Source organism: Heliangelus exortis, chromosome Z (genome assembly GCF_036169615.1).
Source record: "Heliangelus exortis chromosome Z, bHelExo1.hap1, whole genome shotgun sequence".
In the NCBI taxonomy this organism is placed as follows: domain Eukaryota; kingdom Metazoa; phylum Chordata; class Aves; order Apodiformes; family Trochilidae; genus Heliangelus; species Heliangelus exortis.
The window spans coordinates 55,476,664-55,492,950 of NC_092454.1; the positions used below are offsets into that span (position 1 = coordinate 55,476,664).

Here is a 16,287-nt window from a genome sequence, read left to right on the forward strand (position 1 = left end):
AAGGTATTGTCAGAGACTTAAGATCTGCTGCTGTGCCTCGTTGAGACACAGGATCGTTATAGTTCTGGTTCTGGAGGCTCCTGTGGTACAGCAGCCCAGAAGCCGGAGTGGAGGGCAGGGAAGAAGGAGCCATCAAGCAGGCGGTGCCTCTTGTCCTCCTGGAAGGAGGAGGCTGGGAGGAGGGGAATGCACCTTGTGCCGAGATGCGTGTGTGCAAAGCGGATTTCGGAACAGAGGAGAGCAGTTTTTTTCCTGTCTGGGGGGGAGCTTTCCTTTCTGAGTCCCGTTGGCTCTTGGATGTGAACTACTCGTTTGTTGAGTGGTTGAAATGTATGAAAGAAATCCGATGGGGGTGTGTGTTTTTCTTCCTTTCTATCATGTTGCAAGGGATGCTTTCTGTAAGAATTGATGGCCACGACTCTTCTTTGGGAAGGGTGGAGGGAGAGCTTGGCTTTTGCTAACTGCTCGTTCAAGGAGGTTCTGGTGTCGGCGGGAATTGTAATGCCCATAGGGCAGAAGGCATCTTCTGGTGGACCTGGGGGTGAACGTTGGCCCAGGATTAAGAGTCTGATTAATTCTACATGTTGCTAAACAGGGATAACCTAGTCTGCCTGAAAAATAAAGCAAAGCAAACCAACCTCTCACTCCCCCAGCAAACAATCTCAGGGTGTTAGATTGTGACTTTATTGTCAGCTATTAGTCTTAAATTACCTGATTTTACAGCTTCCCTGGGTGAATGTTCAGCAATGGGAAAACTTTCGGGTCGGTGTTAACTATATGGTCTGCAAGTGTCTGGGAGGGCTGAAGGTCTCAGGGAAAAATTACGTATTTTTACGACCTGTTACCATCTTTTGCTTTTGGCTTTGGTTTTTGTTTTTTGTTTTGGTCATGGTTTTTTTTTTTAATATTTAAGTTGACTGGGGGATTAGATTTGGATGTTCGTGACATCAGGTATTTGTTAACACTGGAAGATAATTTCAAGAGCTTCTGTTGAAGGCAAGGAAGAAATTAGATTTCACGTTGTATGCATATTATTGCTTTTAGGATAGCATATTTACGTATGAATTTGAATGAGCCTTGTGACCTTTTCTACATGCAGATGAGAAAACCAGATTGCTGTAATTCATGTGTGTTTGCACTTTGATTTATGAAAGTTCTGTTCACGTCGGAAAGATGTCCTAAAAATCTCATGTTCTCTTTATTAACTTAGTACAGTAGACATTTACTTCTGTTGCCAATACTCTTCAAATTGCAGTTCTCTAATCTGTTTTAACTATCTCGATAAATTGCCCTAATCCGGTCTTCACAATGGCTGTGGTTAAAGAGTCAGAGCCATTTGATTGGATTCAGTGGCTGCCTGGAATGTGGGAGGTACTGCCCTTTTGCAACCCCCTTAGCCTTTTAATCTCTCAGCCAAATGTTCACATTCAACAATTTTGTTTAGCTGGCAATCTGAACATTTCAGTATCTCAAAGGCTGCTGTCATGGCAACAGAGATTAGAGGGTGGTGTGGTTTCTCCCGTTTTTGTATTCTTTTCACTTTCTAGTCACACAGGAAATTGTATGAAGAATCCATATACATGCGGGTAATCTTACGTGGTGCGCTGTAAATGGGATGGCATGCAAATTCAGATCAAACATGTGTGGAGCGTTTCACAGCCAGTGGTACACTATGCCTTGTAGCTTTTGCTCCAGGAGGAGATTTGGAGCTTGCATTTCTAGTAACAGCCGCTGCTGTTGGCACACAGCGACTTTAATACAGGCTTCGCACATTAGAATCGCGCGATGTTGGCCATTGTTTGGCACAATGGTGTGCTTGCTCGCTGTCTTAAATAACATTCCTTAGTGTTTATCTTCCCAAAGAATATTCCCTTCTGGACACGCAATGGTAATAAACCTCGTTGCTGACAATGGTTGCAACCTTAAGCCCAGCCTGTGGCACTATTAGTGAAACTTAAGTGGTTTATGTTTTTTGTTCTGGCTTTTTTCCCAAATGTTTAGTAATCTTTAGGAAGATTTTTTAAAGGATTTTAGATTCCTTAAGTGGTTGTGCTTTGACTTCTTATCCACTAGAATGTATGCTGTACTTGCACAGTGCACCTTGTGTGTGTAGATACATACTTTTCAAGCCTGCATGTTAAAATCAATTACCAATTATCTCAACCTTGTGAAAGACATGTCTCATGAATTTGGATGTTTTCTCTTACATACTAATGCCTGCTGATTCAGAATCTGCAGGCTTTTTTATGTGGTGTGGAATATAACAACTGCATTTGTTTACTATTTGTGAAAAGCTTGGAGCAGATTCCTGGGAGTTGTAGTCACTGTTTAGCTTTCACAGCATGCTTCAGTGTCTATTTTTGGTCTATTTATTCTGTTTCATTGCTGCAGAAAGTCATGTAAAACATGATAAATTGGATCCTATAAAGCCTAATTAAATCAATGACTGTGTTCTGCAAGCTCTTTTATGCAGAAACCACAAGTATGTTGTAAAAGTTGCCACTCCCCTAATATGTGGATAAAGTCAAAATATGCTGTAATTCTAAGATGTTTGAGCTATATTCATGCAGCCCATTTTGTGGTTAAGCCACCAGTGACATGTCTGTGTAAGTAGCTTTGACAGGTAGGCTAACCACTCCTAAAATTTTTGGTGTTAAAACCTGTCTCCATTTTCCATTTCTTATCCACAGTTTTTTTACTGAGTATCAGCATGTGAACTCCTCATCTGTTTCAGCTCAGCTTTTTTGTATTTTTAACAGCTATTGCATTGAAAAGTGCTCATGCTATCAGAAGAATTTGTTTCGTGTGTGTTGCAGAGAGATTTTTTGGGATTCAAACAATCACAAGATAATACAGAAAATATTATCAGAGGTGTCTGCTTGGAGTTTTTCAATGAATCAGTCCAGTGATACCGCAGAACTGAATTTGTCTCTTGTGTTAGCTTACTGCTTCTCATTAAGCCTGTATTTTATGACTGAAAGTTGTCTTCAGCAAATTAACATGTTGGCTGGTACTGTTTATTTTATCTTCAACATTTTTTTTTTTCTTAAGAAGAATTGAGGGTGTTTTACACTACATCAGGACATTCTGTGTGCATTTATCTATTGATGTAAATCATTTAAGTGCATGCTTTGATTAATGATGTTATGGAGATATGCTTTTCATGTACTTCTCTTGCTGGCCATGGGTGTAGTTTATTCACTGTGAAATAAAAGGGCAGGGAGGTCACTTGCTGTAATTAAAGAACAAAGTCTATTGTTGTTTGACAGCAAACTGTTTTGAAAGCTACATAAGGGATTTAGTTGTTAAAAACATTGATAACTGTGGGTGTCTAACAATAACCACAGCTCAAGGTTCTTAAAGCTCTATAGCGCTGTCTAGTAGTGTGACGGTGCTTTTTGAGCTGGGTGAAGAGGTGATGCCCTTTGGCTGGGGAAAGCTTTCCGTGTGAACCTGCTGACCTCTGCCAATATGTATGACCAGATCTGCTATTGAATTCCCATGCAAAGCCAGAGTTAGCGTCGTACAATGAAGGCAGGTCTAGAACAGTTGTAAAAGCTGAAGCTGATAACCTTACTTGGAACTACTGAAAAAATATTTCACTTTGGGCATTGGTAATTTTACAATTTTAATAACTTCATAAATACCTAGTAAAAAGGAAAGGATTGATTGTCCAGATGTCATGAGGTTAACCATGTTCTCCATGTTGAAGGGCTTTCCTGCAAGACTGTTTTAATTATAGCTATATAAAGACTTGTTTTTCCAAAGTAGCATTTTATGGTCCAATAAATGAAATGTTAAAAGTGCTAAGCAAAATCTCCCATAACCATAGAGGTGTTCAATAACCAGATTCAAGTAACATGGAAAGTACCATCTGTTCCTCGTTTCCAGCATAAAACCAGGAATTGAATAGCTGAGATTTGCTCATATTTTTTCATCTCTCTTTTTTATTATTATTATCATAATTATTTAAAAAAGTTCACATGGCACTTTATAGAAGCTTTCTGAAATGCAGTAATACAGGAGAGACTGTGAAAACATATGTTCATACATACAGTTAACCAATGCCCCTTTCATTTAAAGAGGTTTCCAGAAGCTCAGCCATTGAACAATTTATAATAGTGAATCACCTCCTGCAGGCAAACACAATAAGGGTCAGTTCTTCAAAGGTCTTACTATTTAGGTAGAACGTGAATTATTCTGACAATTTTTCCCTACGAGGTAAAGGGAAGTGGGGGGAAGCCTCTCAAAGGATAACTTTAGCATGCTCTTATCAGTCACCTAATTGCATATGATAAAACCATTGACTAAAATTTTCCATGGTGAGACTTTTGTGCTCTTCAGAGAAGTGTTCTAGAATTTGCTGATAGGGGCAAAATTACTCTTTTAAAGATAACTTAAGTTCGGAACTGTTAAGCAGTGAGATTCTTGGCTGCAGCCTGCAAGTCCTGGATAAAACACCATCCGGCCTTTGTTTGAGGTCTTTTACTCAAGCTAATGACTGATCTTGTGCCGCCCTGCGATAAATGACATTATCTCTGAGTGGTCTGACAGGAAACAGACATGTTAATGGTGAAGCTGCGGGGAGGATCTGCTACAGCTCTGACAAAGAAGTAAAGCTTGGACCCCTGGTTGTGATCATTAACACATAATGCATTCCAGCTTCTCCTACCAGGGCCTTGATAATTGGAAAGCTATTTTATCGACAGAAGCGTAAATCATAAATATGAAATGTGCAGGTTTTCTTTGCATGGTAAAATTCACTGTGGTTTTTTTGTTTGGTTGGTTGGGTTTTTTTGTTCCTAAGAAGAAATAAATGATTTAGTATTTAGAAGGTATCATCTGTAGGCTCCATAGTTACTGACCTTTGGGAGATTCTGTGGCCTGCTTTCTGTTAATTGGACACATCCTTTGCATGTTGAACGCAGGTTCCCTTTTATTTGATCTGTGTTATCCATGCAATTTGCATTTGTAGAAGTAGGCTAAATGCTGTTACTTTGGTGAGAGCTTGCCTTGTCCTGTGCTTGCTTGCATTGTAAAACAGGTGTATTAAAAAAAAACCTAACAATCCACAACCTTAAAATGATATTCCCTTAGGTAAAAGGCTGTCAAGAGCCAGTGGATGAAACATCATGGTATCCTTTATAAATCTAAAGTTTGAAACTGTGTGCAGATCTGCTTCTGTTTCACCCTCATGCTGCTTCCCACATGTTCCAGAAAACCCACCAGCATGTTCTGCACCTGCTGGCCTGATGGATGGCTGTCCCAGTACCCGCTGGGTACTTTCTAAATTTGCTGTCCCCTCCCTGGTCAGTAACTGTATCTCAGAACACTTGTTTATATTCTATTGGTTAGACTTCATGCATCCACTTGTTAAAATACATTGGACAGGTAGGAGAGCAGCTGTGTTGAGATAGCCCCAAAATGTGCCAGATGTAGGTTATTACGCATGAGATTCTATCCTGGCATCTTTTTCTCCCTTTTGAAGCTGCTGAGATTACATGTGTTGAAAAATCACACATGGTATTGAAGGTCAACAAACACAGTCAATGAAACAGTAGAAGAGGAGACTTACCTGGAGAGTGAGTATAATGAAATGCAGTTGAGGGATGTAGGCCATATATGCTTAGGAGGAGAATTTCCTTCAAAATGCTCAGTGTGTGAGCAGTATCTTGACAGGCTCTGTGTATTTGTTTACCTCTGAAGCTATGATCTTAGTTGTAATACTTTTCTAAGCATTCTTTTTATTTATGTGGGATAAAGTAGTGAGAAAAAATTAAAATCTTGCATGGTGTTATTGGTACGTCTGAGCAGATTTTACAAGCATCATGAGGAATATGGTCTTGGAAGTACTAACATTCCTGCTATTACGAACACTATTGTTAATGTCTATTTTTTTGGATAAAGATTTTTGGATTTTTTGGATATTTTGGATTACGGTTACCCACTTTTGAAAAAAGGTTAGATTAACTAGCTAACCATTTAATGAGCTAAAATTATCAGCTAATGAGGCAGCTTTGTGTCATTGCCACATGTTCTATATATCTTGGATAGAGTACTGACTTTTTGAATGGCATGTCAGCTATGAGTTCAGATTTATTCTGTAGTTTACAATTGGGCTTGCCGAATATAACCAAATTTTAGGGTCTGCTTTGCTCCGAGCTAAGATATTTATAGAGATGATCCAACAGCTAGTTTATTCTTTACATAATGTACTTACAGTTGGACCAAACTTATGTTGTACTTAATGTTCTGATGTACATAGTGATGTGTTACAGCATTTCCTAAGAGGCTAGAAACATCATTGGACTTCTTACCTGTGCTTTATTTCTTACAACAGAAATATAGGCTCCTGTAAGTCCTCAGATAGGGTCACAGCTGTAGATCTGTGGATGCAGTGACTTGAGCTGAAGGGCTGGCAGTAGTTTTGTTAAAAACTAGTATTTGTGTTAGTGTGCTGACATGTCAGGGGGCTAAGGGGTTATTTTTATTTCTCAGTAATCACTGAAAATATATTAATATATTTTCTTAAATTTTGGTCTGCATACAACATTCCTTGTTGTGTGAAAGAGCATAATGGTGTTCCATGAAAATTTCTGATGGTGACATAACTATAAAAAATGAACAGCTTTTTAAAATTCAGTCAAGCTAATTTATATGTCTTTTTACTTTCTTTCTTTCTTTTTTCTTTTTTTTTCTTTTCTCTGTGTTGTGATCCTTTTTCCTTTTTCCCTTTTTGCACCAGGGTTTTTCTGCCCAGTCCATGGTACACTATGCTTAATCAAAGGGAATAATAATGCGAGCTATAATTTTTAAAATTTGCTTAAAAATATGTTTGAAATGCGATAATGGGACTAAAGATAATTACCAGTTTTCATCGCAGGACTTGAGGGGTTTTCTTAAAATGAGATTTTAAATCACAATTTAAAAATTATTATTACATTCTTGAATTAAAAGTACAATTTCCTGCAGGCTGCGTGTGTTCCTCTGCTGTCTGTGTTTTCATGCACATATTTACACATACATAATATATATGCTTATATACACGACTGGTTGGCTAAACAACTTAAGTGACCATGCAGTGAAGTAGGACTGATGACTGTAAATGTAGGCTTTCCAGCTTCAGGGTAGCTATGGTATTGATTAAATTTTCTGAAATCTTATGCCAACACTGTAAGTAAAAAAGTTGCATTTTAGTGACAGAAGTTTATAGTACGTAGCAAATACTTCTAAACCTCAAAATGAAGAGAAAAAGTTTTCTAGCATCTACCTGTAACTTTCACTGATAAAAGCTATTGGGAATGAAATGTGAAGCTCTTTGTTTCAATAACTTTGAATTGAAGATGTGCTCTGTTGATTTATTTGTACTTTGTAGTAAGTCTTTCTCAACAATTTTAGCTCAGTGATCTCCAGAAAAATATTGATACTGAACATTTGGCTCCCTTCTTCCATCTTTCTCTCCCACTATTTTAATCTTGCTCCTGGGCATAAATCCAGCTTGACTGAGGTGTTTCTGTCTCCTGAGAATCTCCACCAAATAATAGTGTAAGAAAAATGCCCTTATGGGGATGTTTGAATCATATGCCAATAGTGGCATGTGAATGCAGTTTCTGCAGTCAAAAGAACAAAATAAATCTATTGGTTGTGGTTACTTGATGTTTTCAGAACACTGGTATTCTAGTTGTTGATTTGTCTTGTCATGTTAACCAGGAAGCAGATGGCATTACGCCACAAAAGTGTATTTTTACTTAAAGGAACTTCAGAGGTTTTGATGTGTTTTCTTTTCCTCTTATTTCCCTGATGGCTTCTTTTTATTGAGGAGTAACATGAGGAGACCTGGTAGCAATTTTATTGCTTTCCCATAACAGATTGAAATAATAGCTTAGTCTTTGGTTGCCAGTCAAGTTTCTACGAGTCAGCTTGATTCTGTTTTTTATCATGTGGCAGTAGAATATAAAAAGTATATGTTTGTACTTCACCCTCAGAAACTGGCTCTTTTTTCATGCTTCAATTAGCAACAGAAGACCAGTGGGTCACACTTTTGTAAACTCATACAGCTTGCTTTCTTCATCCTGATAATAGAGAGTGCCTAATTCAGGCTCAGTTACCCAGGAAATTTTGAGGCACATCTGGGCCTCTTTAAATGTGTGCCCTAGACAGTTTGATTAGCCATTTTGCATTAGCCATTGAATTAATTCAAGGGTTTTGTTAAGTCCATCTCCTACCCCCATCAGCATAAATTCCACTACTCAAATGGCACCTTTATTGATGAATTTCAGTGGTGCTGTGCTGACTGTTGTTAGAAATAACTCTTGTCACAGGAGTAGTGCCATAGGTGTCTTACATAAGTACAGATTGTACTGTTTTCACTGCTTCGGTCAACCAGTAAAAAGAATGAAAAGCAACTTGTAATCTCCTTTCTCATAGTGTCTAGGGCCAGACCAAATTATTTTTGGATTTCCTGTCACCTCCTTGGCTGATTTTTGTGTATGGCTTATGTTAAAAGCAACAATAATGTTTGGTTTGAATTGGATGGGTTTGGTCTTCAGGATTTCATTCTTCGTGGAGAACTGTTTATTTGTGTGTGGTTCGCCACACTACATGGATAGTACTCTCAAATCTGTGCTTTATTATAGTCTTACAGTGGTGGAGTAATGGCAGTAGTTGCATTCATGTTCTTGCCAATTCTTCCTTTTTGAAGAAGGGAAATGAAACTAGATCTGTATCTCTGTTAAAAAAAAACTCTTAGAAGCACATACGATTAGAACTGGACCTTGTTACTCAGTTGAACTTTGTTTTCCTGTTGAGAGTTTTAAATCCGATTTAGTAAATGTTCAGGGAGTTGTTTAGCTAGCTTGCACTGACAATAAGGTTTTGATATTTCAGGAGTATTTCTGGAGGTATGGAACATATTTGACATAAAGTGTTACTGGTTAATATTTGCCCTGGGTCTTAAATCAATCAGTGTATATTGGTTTGCACTAGAGTTCTGTAGTTTGAAGGAAAAATACTGCTGAGTTTGTGAATAATGAAGGTGGTTGTTCCAGACTTATTGTTACTGAGAAACTGAAGCTCATGTTCTTCAACCACTGGTAAAGTGCAGTGTCACATAATAGGATTACCAGTTTCTGTTTAAGGACAGGATTGTATATAGTTTTATATATGGGGATGCATATATGTTCCTATATGTGTTTATGTATATATATGTAGATATATGTATCTGAAAAAAAAGTGCTGCTACTGTTTTATAAACAGAGTGGCTGAGTTCTGGTTAATAGTCTATATTTACATTTCATGTCCAGATCCTTTAACAATAGTTCCTGTGATGCTTCACCAGATGCCAAACATTGAAGGAGAAAGCTAGCAGCTGTTTCCATTACAGCACTGGTACATTAGCCTCTACACTTTATTTTCATTTTTATATTCCTCTCTTTCCTAATCATCCTCTAAAAGGGATTTTTTTTCTTACTGTGCCCAATTTATCTGTCTGCAGGGTTCTGTTTTTCTTAGGTTTTTTTGTGGGTTTTATTTATTTTTTTTTTTTCTTAAGGACTTAATGCTTTGACTCTTGCTCACAGTGAGCAAGGGCTTACGGCCCTTTCTCAACTCAAATAAGTAGTTTATTGCATTATGTCTGTGTAATCCTTAACTTGAGATGAATCCAGGTTACAAAACAGGGCCCAGTATGACCAATTTGATTATTCTTGTAACAACGTGAACCACTGTATGATGTATATCTTTTGCACAGCACCTGAGTAGTGTTTTTTTCATTCTTATGCTTTCCTTCACAATCTTTCTGAAAATAATGGTTTCATGGCTGTATGCTGTTATTGCTGAGATATGACTGAAAAATGCATGCAGTACAGTGAAGCACATTCATTTTCATCTCGTACCCGTTTATTGCCTTGAGCACTGTAAATCTGTCAGCTCTTCACGATGCTTTCACCTCTTTCTTCATTTGCTCCAGCTTCTAGTTTGACAATGTTCCCCTGAGGCAGAATTCTAATCTGCTTCCAATTAGTTGCAAAATGTGACTCATATTTCCACATTATGGCTGCTGTTTTACTTGCACGCACAAATCTAGAAACAAATTAATGCTTTTGAATATTTATTTTTGAGCCTTCAGATTTACTCTTGGAGGAAAAGCTGCCAACTATTTTCTAACTAATTCCAACATTTACATTTTTCCACAAACTGTAATATTTATTTTAAAATACCTCTTACTGGTTAATTTTTGCAAAACCTTTTCATATGCTCGTAAATTACTGAAAATACACAGCATATGGATTAATTTGAAAAATGAACAATATATATAAGTATGGGTAAAATTTTGTTGTGATTGCTGTGCATATTCAGCATACAAGGCATTACTTCTCTGCAGACCCAGTGCAGACCTTTTTTTTTTTTTTTTTTTTAACCTCCCAAGTAGTTTTTCAGGACAGACAGACTCATCTGCCACCTGTCTGCATGCCATCTCTTATTTGCAACTCCATAAGTTGTCATGTAGATGGAGGTGGGAAACAGACTCATTTGGTCTTGGTGAGTCTTAAAATTAAAAATTAAAATCTGTGTGCCTTTTGTATGTGTCTTTATTACTGTGTAAAGCATTTACACTAGTACATGGGTGTACCTTTAAAATAAACTAAATAAATTGAGGTTTTGAGGGTTGTCCTGTAGTGTTTATATTGTCATGAGCAGTTGCTGTAGGAATATAGACTTTCCCATTATATTTATTGGGGGAAGAATTGAAATTTTTACTGGACAGTATGACAATCTAGACTTAAAACAGCCTCCAGAAGACTGGAGTCTAAACCAAGTGGAACTTTGGGCTTCAGTTGATCAAGGAAAACTGGAATTCAAAGCTGCATGACAGTTTTGCTTTATTGCTTGTCCACTTCAATGCCTTACGTCTGTAGTTGTCTATATGTGGAAACACAGTATATTAATTCAAATATACCAGTTGCTAAATTTATAGGTGTAAATCTTTAGTGGGGCTTAGCACTCTGCAGCTTGGCAGATTGATGTCAGCAGTCCTAATAGATTTTAAATAGGCTTGCAGAATTTCACTGAAAGTATATTGCTGAAGTTGATATTGCTAAGTACCTGTCATATCTAAATGAGATTTACACCTGTAAATTTAGCTTTTCATTTACAGTAATTAAATTATTTATAGACACATTAAAAAAAAATATTTCATTGTCTTTACCTTCCCAAATTGGAAGCCTGCTAGTCTCATGTTATATGTATAAATATCTACAGGAAGGAGAACATGTATATGCTTGTGTTTCAGTTCCATAGACCCTGAGAACAAAAGAACAAAAATGTAAAAATAGAGATAAAGGAAAATGACCCTGGTGTTATTTTGTTTTGTCTTGGGTAATGAATGACTATTCAACTGCAGAGAGGCAAAACCTAATGTTACTTATTTCTCTAAAGGTTTTGCTTACTGTAGTAGACTCCTGTGATTCACAACATAATTTTTAAAGAAAATAGTATTTGCAAACATTGTGAAATGTTGTAGCAGCAGGTTTTTTTGCCCCTCATACAACATCAGTATCTTTGGTGTTCAGCTCTGCAGAGCCACGAGGAATTGCAGCTCCTCTGATTGTCATCTGTTGAGAAAAAAAGTACATGGACAATTAAAACTTCATTGGAATGTATGTTTTTGCATCTTACAATAATTGACTGGAAGACATCCAGAGTGTTTAACCAGTCCAGAACATGAAAAACCACCCCCACACATCCACATGGATGTATGCACATGAGTAACCACATAATAATTTTTCAGGCAAAAGCCACAGTGCTTCAGAGAAGCATGAAATGCTTTTGTTGATAGCCTATAGTTTTATAAACTCCAAATGAGCTTATTGCCTTTTAACCAGCACTAAATAATAGAAGAACGTATGAGCCTCCGCGTTGGACAGCAGCCAAAGGTGGGGAGGGGAGGGAAAGAAAAAAAGAAGAAAAACATCTGAATGGTTTAATTGTAGAGCAAATCATTTGTTTACAGATTAAGACCTATCTGGTAGCCAAATCATATGGACAAGGAGGTCAAAGGATGAGGCACTAAGGTACAGGAAATGAGCTTTATGCTTTGTGACTAAGTCCTATTTTTGCCTCACCCTAAAGCAAAAGGGGCAAGGAAAAAATGAATTGTTTAACAGCAAAGACTGCTCAGCAAAGTGCACATATTAAGTAGGAACAAAAGGGTGGGAGAAGGGAAGTGTTGGTGTACGTTATGCACTGACAGGAACCTGACAAGTGGAGCTGATTCCATCTAAGGGGCACCAGTCGGTAGCAAGAGGAGCTGCCCTGTTTTGTTTTCCCTCTGAATGGGGTGGGGGAGAAATGCCTCTGCAATGTGAGCAAACATAATGCATTTTCCTGAAATGCAAGTTTAGCTTGCTCACAAGACCTTTTGCCCCCTTTTCTTTTCCTCTGTCTTTTTCTTCCCACTCCTCTTTAAAAGCAAGTGTTCTTGTTTTTTTTATTTTTTAATTTTTAATTTTTTAAATTTTTTGTTATTATTATTTTGGGGGTTTTTTTGTTTGCTTTTTTAATGGGCCTTTGTTTCAGTATTGTAATTAATTAGTTGACAGTTCAAATGGTTAAGAAGTGCTTGTGGTTCCTGTTTTATTGTACAACATATTTTAAAGACCCACTTAGTGGTGGCCTGTAAATTTAAAGATACCATTTTCATGAGTCATTGGTTTAAAGATTAAAGTCAAGAAAGCAATATAGCAGAAGTGGAGTAACCTCTACAGTAAAGGTTGTTTAAGCTTCTTCATTTGAAGCTCCTCTTTTTCCAGTAATCTGTAACATTTCAAAACTACATTTTGAATAGAATTTTCTGTGACTTTCCTGTATTTTACCCACCATCACTGCCATGAAATATGTAAAAAGTAAATTACAGTGAAAAGAAATTATATGAAAAGGAAATATTTTATTTATACTGTCTTCTAGTTTATCCAGTATTTATGCTGTCTTCCAGTATCTTGGTAGGCAAAGCCTTTCTTGGTGGAAAATGCATCACAATTTTTGGTGGGAAAATTGGCTTTCATTTGATCAGATTATGAACCTTCTGAAGAATGTTTGATCTATGTAAAACTAGCTATAAATACTCTATTTAAAGTATGCTTTTGATTTTACTCCCTTTAAGTATAGTAAAATGGACATTGAGTATGTTGGGTGTTCTTTGGTTTCTTTTTTTTTGGGTTTTTTTGTGGGTTTTTTTTGTGTTTTTTGTTTATTTTTGTTTGGTTTTGTTTTTCTGATGGCGAGTTTATGTAAATGAAACTCAAAAGATGCAGGAAAAAAAGCCCAAACTTGTCAGCTCATATTTGAAATCCAGTATAGAATTAGGAAAGTTTTTTAGTGTACTTTGTATTGTAGTTTCTGTAAAGGGACAGGGAAAAAAATAATGGACTTCTGGTGTGGCCTCTTAAGTGCTTAGCAACCCTATGTGGTTGTTTCTTGTTATATTGTTTCATTGAAATTTACTGACAGCATAAAAATGATACTTATTTATAAACATACATAAAGGAGTTGTACTACTTTCTCAAACTGTGATCACTTAGTTTAAAAAAAACACTTAATAGTGTTTTTTTCTTTAGTTTCCACTATATTTGCTTACCCAGAGAATAAGAAATGAGAAATAGTACATGGTGAAAAGTGTGTAGCTTATTCTGTAGAAGAGCCTGGGTAACAGACCACTTCATCCATTGCACTTAGACTCAGGATCACTTTACTTTGAAGTGAGTGGCAAAATTAACTCTATCTCTGCAAAGAGAAAGCTGCCTTGAAAGCTATGTGAGAACTGGGTCTCCAATCTGCAGCCTAATTATATGCTTAATTCTGTATGCTTATGCCCCTTTATTTTCTCCTTAGGCAATGAAATGACTGTTGCCTTTGGAACATTAAACCAGTCTGTTATCTGATATCTATTTGGCAAAAAGAGCATTTACATCGTATATTAAGTGATTGAAAGCAGTGTTATAAGTGACCCTTAAAGAACTTTACTTTACATTATGTTTTGTTATTGTGATTTTGTTCACATTGTACTTTAAAACTTGGATAACATGACTGTCAAAGCTAGAAAGCCAGTCTGTAATAGGAAATTGGCAACATAAAATTTTAAGGTATAGCCTCTGTATGGTAATTTTTTTCCATGTTGAATTAAAAGTATATAATTTTATTGTTGTTACTGCTTCTAATAGATACATGGATAATCTTCACACCCAGGTTAAAAATTACGGTATTGAAAGAACAGGTGAATTTTCATAAATTCTCAACACAAAATGATTCTGTTTTTTGCACGTATGCGAGTCTTAACTATCTGTAGACAAATTCACTCCAGGCTAAGTCTTTCAGTCTTAATCACTGTAGTGAAGTATGTAATAGAAAGATATGGGTTTTCTTTATAAGTAGTACCGTATCTGTGTGCTTGTTAGACTTAATGAACTTGTCTGTCTCCTTGGTAGAATGAAAAACAATAATTAAGCAATATTGCCCTCAGTCTCAGTAAATTCTGAAGAAAATTTGCATGCTAAATGTACAATTTAAGATCCAGAAGTTATTTAAACTTAGGATTTTGGGGAATTTGATATAGGCTTGGTTTGATTTATGTTGTTATTGTATGAGACACCAAGGAGTTGGTAAAATTCTTAGAAAAAAGAAGTTGCTGACATGATTTTAACTCAGTAAGATAAAAAATAGCTCTGGATGGTATTTATGGTGGCATATAAGTTTCTTTTTCTTAAAATTATGTTTATAATTTTTTTTCAAAAAACCCCCATGCAAATACAGTAATGCTTCCAGAACTGCGTGAAAGGTGAGTGGTTTAACATGCACTAACAAAATTTCAGGATCTTGCAGGAGGCAAACCTTTGCTAAGTTAAAATACAGAGGTCAGAGTACATTTTTCTCTATCTTACTTGTATGTCTGTGCATTTGTATGGTCTGTGGGTATTTTTGGTGTGAGCTTGCCTCTGTTGCACAAAGGAGGTTTTACAGTGTTTACTTACTTCTGCAAATAAAACCCAGCTCCACAGACTATGTGTGTGATACTTTTGTTGTTCCATTTATTTTGAGTATTTTGTCTTAGAGCAGGTCATCTGATCTGTAAGCTGAAAGTTGGTATACCAGGTTTTCCAGGTAATTTGGCTAATTTGTTTTACTCATTACTAAATTTGTAAAGCATTTTCTGAGAGACCAGGGAGGAAATATTTGTTACTTTGAGATTAATTGACTCTCCTTTTAAATTATGACTTGATTTAAAAATAATTTTGTAGCCCACTTTAGAGTGGAATGACTGCATTCGTTGGTTTGAGGTATGAGCAAAGCATCATGACAAGTCTTTTGAACAGGGAAACATAATTTCTTTGGTTTGGTTTAAGTCAGGCACTTGGTGGAGACAGTAATACCAAGACCACTACTCTGAGAGTGCTACAGAAATTATTTAGTAGCTTTATTTTCACATTTTCTCACATTTATTTTCACATTTTTTCTCAGTTCTCCCACAAAACATTTTGCTCAGGTCTCTTACAAAAAAGTGTCTGCATATGTCTTGGATGTGCTGTAGTCTCTGTATCTGGATGTGTAGTGAAGCTGTGTCTGTGAAACCAGTGTGAATGGAGCAGTGCCAGGACAAGACTGGCAGCTGACTGTGAGAGTGTGCCCCGTGCTGCAGATATTTGTGGAACAGTTTTGTTAGGTTTCTGAAAATGAAACTCAAGTTGTAATCTCATGTGGGTTTCTAATGGCATCCACCCAGAGTACTATCTGTACTCGTCAAGTATCAGTAGCACTTTCTCATTTTCCCTCCTTATATTCTATATTTCTTATATTTCTTATTTATTTCTACATGAAAGATAGGGTTACATGGGCAATGGGGAGGGAAAAGCAGTGAGCTCCACAGTGGTGGGGGTGGAGGGCTGGGAGTAGGTAGCGGGTTTGATACCCTTGTTTCAGTTTAGCTCAGCTGCAGCTCTAACAAGCTGTATAACTCCAGCCTAAATGTGTTGAGTTTATTGGGGCATTTAGACTGACATTTGCAATGTCGTGGTTAATCAGAGCAATCTATTTAAAAATAAAAGATCAAATCAAGAGAAATGAGCACTGAAAGTCTTTTTGTTTTATCATTTTAGCTGCTTTCCTCACAAAGGCCATCCTCACTGTATGTTTAATTCTTTCTCATTTTCGCATGATTAGTGATTTTTCCTACTTTTGCTTGCAATTGTGCGATAGTAATTACTTGCATTTTAAACTCACGTTGTAATGCCTTTTTCA

At 36.7% G+C, this 16,287-nt stretch overlaps 1 protein-coding gene across 4 annotated transcripts in view; it reads left to right on the forward strand.

Annotated features, from left to right (window-relative positions):
• Window positions 1-16,287, forward strand: part of ZNF608 (zinc finger protein 608) — an 87,720-nt gene that overhangs the window by 5,092 nt on the left and 66,341 nt on the right. The gene's annotated exons all lie outside the window — the stretch shown is intronic.